Source organism: Syngnathoides biaculeatus, chromosome 9 (assembly GCF_019802595.1).
Source record: "Syngnathoides biaculeatus isolate LvHL_M chromosome 9, ASM1980259v1, whole genome shotgun sequence".
In the NCBI taxonomy this organism is placed as follows: Eukaryota; Metazoa; Chordata; class Actinopteri; order Syngnathiformes; family Syngnathidae; genus Syngnathoides; species Syngnathoides biaculeatus.
The window spans coordinates 32528004-32537680 of NC_084648.1; the positions used below are offsets into that span (position 1 = coordinate 32528004).

A 9677-nucleotide genomic window follows, 5' to 3' on the forward strand; every position below is an offset into this window, starting at 1 on the left:
TTGTGAGATGCGCAAGAGACCGGTGGAAACGGAAGTCCGGTCCGTGTGTCACATTCGACGAGACGACCGTACTTCCGGTCATGTTTGCGTTATATTCTCAATCAAACAATTCCTTTCTCTTAAAGCCGGTTTGGGTGGTGAGTACACGTCTTGGTATCGATGAGCGCACTTCCGAGAGATGCTCTGGGGGTGCCGCTATGCATTGTGGGTATCCATTGCTGTCTCCAGCCAACCTCAAATTGTGAAATGAGAAGCATGTTCACCCAAGAATTTGCACCGTTGCACCGTTTGACCTCGCGTCCGTGCTCGGCCTCGCCTGTTTTGCGTGCGGTCGGTCACGTGCTCACGATGACACCGTCGCTTGACACAGCGTGCGCGTGAATGGGTTGCGTGCTCGCGCCGTACCAACTCATACTTACCTGGCAGGGGAGATACCATGATCAAGAAGGTGGTTCACCCAGGGTGAGGCTCAGCCATTGCACTCCGGTTGTGCTGACCCCTGCGAATTCCCCAAATGTGGGAATCTCGACTGCATAATTTCTGGTAGTGGGGGACTGCGTTCGCGCTCTCCCCTGATCACGTGTCAAGAAAACTATCGCCGAAACTCGAATTTAAAGTAAGCCATGATATCCATTGTTTATTGTCCGAATCGGAATATTCAGTATTCCGGTGATGTCGACCCAAGATTATGAGTTCAGATTTATCACCCGCCCGTGTGGGGTTCATGTTCACCAAAGGTCGACGCGTTGCTGTATGGTAAAGCCCAATCGGCACCGACAGGCTGCTCATTGCAAGGCGGATACAATTGCGTCATTGGCTTCCAGCACATGTGCTAATGCTCACAATCCTTTGCGTCAGGGCACTTTATCAAGTGGAAAAAGCCCGAGAAGCCTGAGCGTTCATAAATGTTTAGATTGTCTTTTTGCGTCTACGTTTACTGGAGTTGAAGAATTATTCTTTGAATAATTTTGAAATACAGTCGTGAATGCCGCTGGTGAAAAAGGTATGCCGGGCAATAAAGTAGCTCCTTTCAACGTCGCAACGGCAGTTTACTCTTGTTTCTCTTCATATCGCATAAATCTTTCGCCTTTTACTAAAGATTTCCGTGGGGAGGAACAACAAGAGTCTATCTCAATTTTTTGATGCTCTGCGAAAGTGGAGCTGCTCTTTCACTGTGAAGAACAATTCATTGAACAATGGTGGATATTGCGCAATCCGCGTCACTGACCAATCAGAGGCCAGAGATCTGCATAGACCAATCTCAATTTTTTGATGCTCTGCGAAAGTGGAGCTGCTCTTTCACTGTGAAGATCAATTCATTGAACAATATCGAGGCTTGCTCCACAATTGACCCCTCGGTGGATATTGCGCAATCCGCGTCACTGACCAATCAGAGGCCAGAGATCTGCATAGACCAAAGCCCGTTTTTTGCTCCCGCCATTTTCTCTGACAACATTGAATGGTCCAGTATAGGTTTAGTTAGCGTTTTATCGCGCATTTGGGTTATTTAACAAAAAATATGGTTAAGAGGTGTAGTCACGGACTTTGTAATCGTGACGACAGGTATCCTGAAAGGCGAGTTGGTGGAGTTCGAGTCGTACCCTTTCCAAAACCGAAGACCCAGTACGAAAAATGCCTTCGATGGGTCAAACTTTGTGGAAGACCGCATGATCAACTGAATCCATCTAAAATCAACCGGAACAAATGCTTGCACGAAGGTATGCCCTATATTTGATTTTCAATACATGTCTCGTATAAATGAATTCAAAGTTCTTCGCTAGCATAACACTGCCGCGTGTGAATGATTGAATGAAATCAGAAGCATGGCGTCTCTCTCAGTTAAGAATGTATTGTATTTAGAATCTATAATATATCGTTGATTTGAATGAAATCAGAAGCATGGAGTCTGTCTCAGTTCAGAATGTATTGTATTTCCAATCTATAATATATCGTTGATTTGAATGAAATCAGAAGCATGGAGTCTGTCTCAGTTCAGAATGTATTGTATTGTATTTGCCATTTTTACTGTTTGTCTTACGTCAGCGCACGTGGCGTGACGTCACTTCAGGAGGCGCGGTTAAGTGCCGTGTACGGCGGGGTCAATTCGTGTCCCCAGTTTGCCAAATGCAGCCAGACTTGTACAAGAGGGTCCTACAGAGAGGTCTCAACTATTTCGAAATGATATGTTCATGGAATCAAGATTTTGGACAGGAGCAGGACGCAATGTCAGAGTGCGGAAGCGGAAGGATGCCGCCTGTCAAAATGGCGATCGAAGCGGAAGGATGCCTGCCGCCTCTCAAAATTCATGTTGAAATACAACAGGATAAAATTGTGGAATCGTACTGCGCATGTAAAGCGGGGTGAGTACTTTTTACCTGGAAGGATTATGAGTAATATCATTGTCGTCTATAAGTGAGTTAGGTTTGATTTTTCTACAAATGCATTGAAACAACGGTGATTAACTCAGTCAGTACCGTCGTCACCAGATGAAAAAGTTTGACTTGGCTCGTAATCGAACCCTGTGCTCTGTCTGAAAAAGTCTGACGTGATACAAATAGACGGTTCTCTTGCATGACATTGCGCATTTACCTATCACCAACCCGACTCGTCGGCATAAAACATTACACACGTCATTCAGCAAGTCAGTGACACGCAATGCAATCAAACTCAAAGTCGATACTTCTCCCTCGTACGGGAGGCCTTCAGCAAGCTTTAATCTAATCTATCGGAGACACTTCGCCAACTGTGTTTTAGGCTTTGGAAGATTAGTCACCCGGGCCCCTTGTAACCTAGCAGGATATACATCTCGTCAGAATTGCACGTTCCCCAAGGGCATCATCTGAGGACCATTTTCTTCCTGACATCAACTTTTCAAAACGCACGCTACCGACAAACATTGTTGTTTGTGGGACATGGCTGCGGGAGGGGCGGGACAAGCTCGGGGTTGGGACAATGCGGCTATCTGATTGGCTGTTATTGTACGTGTGATTGACATGTCGGAAAGGTCCATTCTGATGAAAGAGATCCTGCTGGGTTGCAAGGGGCCCGGTTGAGTCATACAACTAAGTGTGGACAGTATCAACACACACAAGGCTGTATCTCCAATGGTAAGCGAGGGAGAGGTATCTTCTCTGAGTTCGATTTCATTATTATCAGTGCTTTCTACATTGCATGAGAACAACTTTCACTTTGTTAGTGTATCAGTGCGCTGCTGAATGAAGTGTGTCATGTTTTATGCCGAAGAGTCGGGTGAGGGTTACGTAAATGCACCACGTCATGCAAAAGAAACGTCTATTTGCCTATTTGTGTCGCATCGGACTTTTAAGACAGGCCAAGTCCCAAGCCCGGATAAACGCAGAGGGTTGCGTCAAGAAGGGCATACGGCGTAAAACTGTGCCAAACGTATTTCAACTTTCCTCAAACAAATTCCAGAAAGGATAGGTCGTGGCCCGGGCCAACTACGCCCGCCCCTGGCACTGTTAATCGACAAGGCGTAGGTAGAAATTCAGATCATGTATTTCAGAGAAAAAAAAGAGGAGGAAAGCGACTTGGTCGGCAGAAGAAGAAGAGGAATGCACAGGCCCTGCAGCTGTGTGTAGGGACTTTGAATGTTGGGACCATGATGGGAAAAGCTCAGGAGTTAGTTGACATGATGATTAGGAGAAAGGTTGATGTATTGTGGACCCAAGAGAGCAAGTGGAAGGGGAGTAAGGCTAAATGTCTAGGAGCAGGGTTTAAATTATTTTACCACGGAGGACATGGGAAGAGAAATGGAGTAGGGCTTATTTTAAAGGAAGAGCTGGCTAAGAATGTCTTGGAAGTGACACGAGTATCAGATCAAGTGATGAGGATGAAATTTGAAACTGAGGGTATTACAGTATGTATAATGTGATTAGCGGCTATGCCCCACTGGTAGGATGTGACCTGGAGTTGAAAGAGAAGTTCTGGAAGGAACTACTCAACAAAGTAGTCCTGAGCATCCCAGACAGAGAGAGAGAGAGTCGTGATTGGTGCAGATTTCAATGGACATGTTGGCGAAGGAAAGAGGGGCGATGAAGAAGTCATGGATAAGTGCGGCATCCAGCAGAGGAACTTTGAGGGTCAGATGGTGGTGGACTTTGCAAAAAGGATGGCATTGGCAGTGGTGAACACTTATTTTCAGAAGAGAGAGGAACATAGAGTGACCTACATTAGGGGAGGTAGAAGCACGCAGGTGGATTATATTTTGTGCAGACGATGTAACTGGAAGGAGGTTACTGACTGTAAGGTAGCGGTGGGGGAGAGAGTAGCTCGGCAGCATAGGATGGTGGTGAGTAGGATGACTCTGGCAGCAGGGAGGAAGATTATGAAGGCAAAAGGTAGAGCAGAGAATCAGGTGGTGGAAGTTGAGAAAGGAAGAATGTTGTGTGGCCTTTCGGAAAGAGCTGAGAAAGACGAGATGGACAGGAAGAGCTCCCGGAAGACTGGAATGCCACTGCCAAGGTATTCAGAGAGGCAGGCAGGAGAGTACTCGGGGTGTTTTCTGGTAGGAAAGGGGAGAAGGAGACTTGGTGGTGGAACCCCCAAAATACAGGGGGTCATCCGACGACAGAGATTAGCGAGGAAGAAGTGGGACACGGAGAGGACTGAGGAGAGGCGAAAGGAGTACATCGAGATGCGCCGTAGGGCAAAGGTCGAGGTGGCGAAGGCTAAACAAGAGGCGTACGACGACATGTACGCCAGGTTGGATCCGAAAGAAGGACAAAAGGATCTCTACAGGTTGGCCAGAGAGAGGGATAGGGATGGGAAGGATGTGCAGCAAGTAAAGGTGATTTAGGATAGTGGTGGAAATATGTTGACTGGTGCCAGTAGTGTGCTAAGTAGAAGGAAAGAGTACTTTGGGAAGTTAATCAGTGAAGAAAATGGGAGAGAAAGAAGAGCGGAAGAGGCAAGCGTGAATGCCCAGGAAGTGGCAGTGATTAGTAAGGGGGAAGTTAGAAAGGCACTGAACGGGATGAAAAATGGAAAGACTGCTGGTCCTGATGACATACCAGTGGAGGTATGGAAGCAATTTGGAGAGGTGGCTGTGGGTTTTTTTTTTTTTTTTTTTTTTGACCAACCTACTTAATGGAATACTAGCGGGAGAGAAGATGCCAGAAGAATGGAGGAAAAGTGGGCTACTCCCCATTTGTAAGGACAAAGGCGATGTTCAGAACTGCGGAAGCGACAGAGGAGTAAAGATGATGAGCCACACGATGCAGTTGTGGGAAAGAGTCGTTGGAGGCGAGACTCAGGACAGAAGCAAGGATCTGCGAGCAACAGTATGGTTTCGTGCCGAGAAAGAGTACCGCAGATGCATTATTTGCCTTGAGGATGGATGCTCGTGGAAAAGTACAAAGAAGGTCAGAAGGAGCTACATTGTGTAGCGAGAGGAACTGTGGTCCTGCATGCGCAAGTCTGGCGTGGCGGAGAAATATGTTAGAAAAGTACAGGACATGTACCAGAAGAGTGGTGAGGTGTGCTGTAGGTGGGACAGAAGAATTTAAGGTGGAGGTGGGACTGCATCAGGGATCAGCTCTGAGCCCCCTCCTGTTTGCTGTGGTAATGGATAGGCTGACAGGCGTGTATGTGTATGTATATGTGCATGAATGAGAGGGGTGGAGGGGAAAGAGTGAGGCTCCAGAGAGAAGAGACAGCGAGGGTGGGCGACTTCAAATACTTGGGGTCAACGATACAGAGCAATGATGAGTGCGGTAAGGAAGTGGAGAAACGGGTCCAAGCGGGGTGGAACAGTTGGCGGAAGGTGTCTGGTGTTCTATGTGACAGAGGTGTCGCCGCTCGGATGAAGGGCAAAGTTTATAAAACAGGTGTACGGATTAGAGACTGTGGCACTGAAGAAACAACAGGAAGCAGAAGTGGTGGTACCAGACATGAGGATGTTGAGGTTCTCGCTCGGCGTGAGCAGGTTGGATAGGATGAGAAATGAGCTCATTCGAGGGACAGCCAAGGTTGGATGCGTTTTAGACGAGGTTAGAGAGAGCAGACTTCGATGGTTTGGACATGTCCAGAGGCGAGAGAGTGAGTATATTGGTAGAAGGGCGCTGAGGATGGAGCTGCCAGGCAAAAGAGCGAGAGGGAGACCAAAGAAAAGGTTGATGGATGTGGTGAGGGAGGACGTGAGGACTGCGGGTGTGAGAGAGGAAGAGGCCCGATATAGGCTCAGTTGGAAAAAGATGACACGCTGTGGCGACGCCTAACGGGACAAGCCGAAAGGAAAAGAAGAGGGAGAAGAATTCTTTACATCACGTACACTTTGAATGCTTCTATTTCAGGGAAATGAATATACTTTTGTATTATTCTTTACATGATGTACGCCTTGAGTGCTTATTTTTGCCGGCGAAGTGGGGGCAGTAATTATCAATGTTGGAAAAAAGAAAATAAAAAAAGAAATATAGACACATGAATAGGACGTATGCCTGTCGCCGCGAGATGAAGTTCTTTAAATGGTGTCTAAAATCTCTCTCGCGGTCAAACGTGAATGGAATCATGAACGTAAACATGAGACAAGAAAGAAAATACAGTCGCGACCTTTGGCCTTGTAAGGACTTCTTCAGGGATGGCCACAAAGAAAGAGAAAAATGGGGAGGAAATTATTTATTCATTTGTTTTTAGCTAACTTTTCTCTACTTTCTGTCGGGGGGAAAAAACGGCTTCTTCAAGCCACCGGTGTGGTATTTTGAATCAAAGACGTAAAAAAAAAAAAAAAGAAATTCCTCAAGCCACCAGTGTGGGGTTTTGATGACATTTTCAAAGATTGCTCATGAATGAAAAAAAAAGGAAAAAAAAAAAACAAGCATAATGAGAAATAATAAACTTGTGACTGTTTAAACTGTGTATTCATCATTAGATCACAACACTGACCTTTGACCAGTGTGGCTTTGCTTCATGGAATGAAACTGTTGTTTTAATTGCATTGATATTTCACAGTCAAATACTGCCACGACTGTATTTCAAAATAACTCAAAGAATAATCCTTCCACTACAGTTAGCGTACCCCAAAGGTCTCGTGGTTAAATTAAGACTTTGCAACGTGAGGACGGTGCGGGAGAAAACAATCGGGAAGCAGGGTGGAATGCATCGGCAGGGTTGTGATGCGCGAAAGGCTTCAGTAGTAGGTGGCAGTAGCGTTGTGAGATGCGCAAGAGACCGGTGGAAACGGAAGTCTGGTCCGTGTGTCACATTGGACGAGACGAGTCTATGCTTTCCGTTCAACCCGACTTCTGGTCATGTTTGCGTTATATTGTCAATACAACAACTGCTCTCTCTTAAAGCCGGTTTGGATGGTTAGTAAACGTCTTGGTATTGAAGAGCGCACTTCCGAGAGATGCTCTGGGGGTGCCGCTATGCATTGTGGGTATCCATTGCTGTCTCCAGCCAACCTCAAATTATGAAATGAGAAGCATGTTCACCCAAGAATTTGCACCGTTGCACCGTTTGACCTCGCGTCCGTGCTCGGCCTCGCCTGTTTTGCGTGCCGTCGGTCACGTGCTCACGATGACACCGTCGCTTGACACAGCGTGCGCGTGAATGGGTTGCGTGCTCGCGCCGTACCAACTCATACTTACCTGGCAGGGGAGATACCATGATCAAGAAGGTGGTTCACCCAGGGTGAGGCTCAGCCATTGCACTCCGGTTGTGCTGACCCCTGCGAATTCCCCAAATGTGGGAATCTCGACTGCATAATTTCTGGTAGTGGGGGACTGCGTTCGCGCTCTCCCCTGATCACGTGTCAAGATAAATATGGGTGCGTTCGTGCACGTGACCTATTGTGTGACAGCTGAGAGGGCGGCGGGCGAAGTGCGTCATCGCACGCAACACGCTACTGGGATGAGATTGCTCTTCTGTTTTCACTGCCAAGTTAACTTGAAACACGACAACTGTGATACTATGAAAAGCCCCAAGTAATTATGTCCAGGTCGGTAATGTCGACCCATAACCTTAAATTAAATGTTACAAAACCTTTGCAGATCACCCAACCAGCAAGATTCACGTTCACTAAAGATCAACGCGTTGTTGTCACGCGAAGCCCAATCGGCACCGACCTGCTGCTCCATGCGGGCGGATACAATGGCGTCGTTGGCTTCGAGCGCATGCGCTAAGGCCCACAATCCTTTGTGTCGGGGCACTTGATAAACTTGAAAAAAAAAAGCGCTCGAAGCCTGAGCGCCGATAAATGTTTAGACTTGCGTTGGAGTACATTAACTGTGGTTGAATGAATGGAATTATTTTTGAAATAGTGGCAGTTTTGACTGGAATACCGTTAGTCAAAACGGTATGCCGGGGAATCAAGTAGCTCCTTTCACCGTCCAGAAGGCAGTTTACTCTTGTTTCTCTTCAGATCGCATAAATCTTTCGCCTTTTACTAAAGATTTCCGTGGGGAGGAACAACAAGAGTCTATCTCAATTTTTTGATGCTCTGCGAAGGCGGAGCTTCTCTTTTACTGTAAAAGACAATTGAGAGAATGCATGAAGTTTGCAGTTCTGGAAGCACAGGCCTGTCCCCTTATGTATACAAAGAGACATATCATCGAGGCCGAAAGAGACTTAGTGTACTTGCGTGTGTACGTGTTCACCTGTGTCTCCTTTCAGTATTTTACCCGTTTAGTTTATTGTTTCTCAAATTGTCCAGTTTAAACATCTCTTCTCTGCCTCATTTCACTCTGTTGGCGACCACAACCCTCTGACTGGTTGCCGTAACAACGTTTAAACACGCCTTCAAAACGGACCTTTCCGACCTGCCAGTCACTCGCACAATAATCTCCAATCAGGTAGCTGCTTTTGCCGTCACGTCCCACAAGCAATGCTGCTTATCGGTCGCGTGCGCTTGGAAAAGTTAATGTTACAAACAAAATGGTCCTCAGATGCGCTTGGGGAACGTGCAATTCTGATGAAAGATATCCGGCTAGGTTACAAGGGGCCCGCGTGATTCATTTTCCAAAGCCTAAAACACCGTTGACGAAGTGTCCACAGTGGATTCAGGCTTGCGGAAGACCGCACGTACAACTAAATGTGAACAATATCAGCAAACACAAGGCTGTATGGTCGAAGGTAAGTGAGGGAGGAGTATCTTCTCTGAGTTTGATTGAATTGTTATCAGTGCTTTATACATTGCAGGAGAACAACTTTCACTTTGTTAGTGTATCACTGACCTGCTGATTGAAGTGCGTCAGAAGAGTCGGGTTAGGGTTACGTAAATGCGCCGTGTCATGCAAGAGGAATGTCGATTTGCCCATTTGTATCGCGTCGGGCTTTTAAAACAGAGCACTGGGTTCCATTACGAGCCGAGTCAAATGAATACACCCGCACACTTATAAAGGCTGCAATGATATTTCTCGTGATCTTTCCAAGTAAAAAGTACTCACCCTGCTTTACATGCGCGGTACGAGTCCACAATTTTATCCTGTTGCATTTCAATATGAAGGTTGTGAAGCGTCAAACCTTTTTGCATCGATCGCCAACGTTTCGCTGTAACTCTGACATTGCGTCCTGCTCCGTCCAAAATCTTAATTCCGTGTACATATCCTTGCGTGAAATAGTTGAGACCTCTCTGTAGAACTCTCTTGGACAAGCCCGACACATTTGGCAAAAAACATACCCCAATACTGTGTGGAATACGCGATAGAGGATCCAGTTCAAAC

At 46.6% G+C, this 9677-nt stretch overlaps 4 non-coding genes across 4 annotated transcripts; all 4 read left to right on the top strand.

Moving 5' to 3' along the window:
- Positions 1–411: 411 nt before the first annotated feature.
- LOC133506791 (U1 spliceosomal RNA) lies at positions 412–575 on the top strand. The gene has a single exon (XR_009796615.1). It is a non-coding gene; the product is annotated as a U1 spliceosomal RNA (small nuclear RNA).
- A 474-nt stretch (positions 576–1049) lies between these two features.
- On the top strand, positions 1050–1163 carry LOC133506804 (U5 spliceosomal RNA). The gene has a single exon (XR_009796626.1). It is a non-coding gene; the product is annotated as a U5 spliceosomal RNA (small nuclear RNA).
- A 6433-nt stretch (positions 1164–7596) lies between these two features.
- LOC133506792 (U1 spliceosomal RNA) lies at positions 7597–7760 on the top strand. The gene has a single exon (XR_009796616.1). It is a non-coding gene; the product is annotated as a U1 spliceosomal RNA (small nuclear RNA).
- A 597-nt stretch (positions 7761–8357) lies between these two features.
- LOC133506810 (U5 spliceosomal RNA) lies at positions 8358–8471 on the top strand. Its single transcript, XR_009796631.1, has one exon. It is a non-coding gene; the product is annotated as a U5 spliceosomal RNA (small nuclear RNA).
- The last annotated feature ends 1206 nt before the right edge of the window (positions 8472–9677 follow it).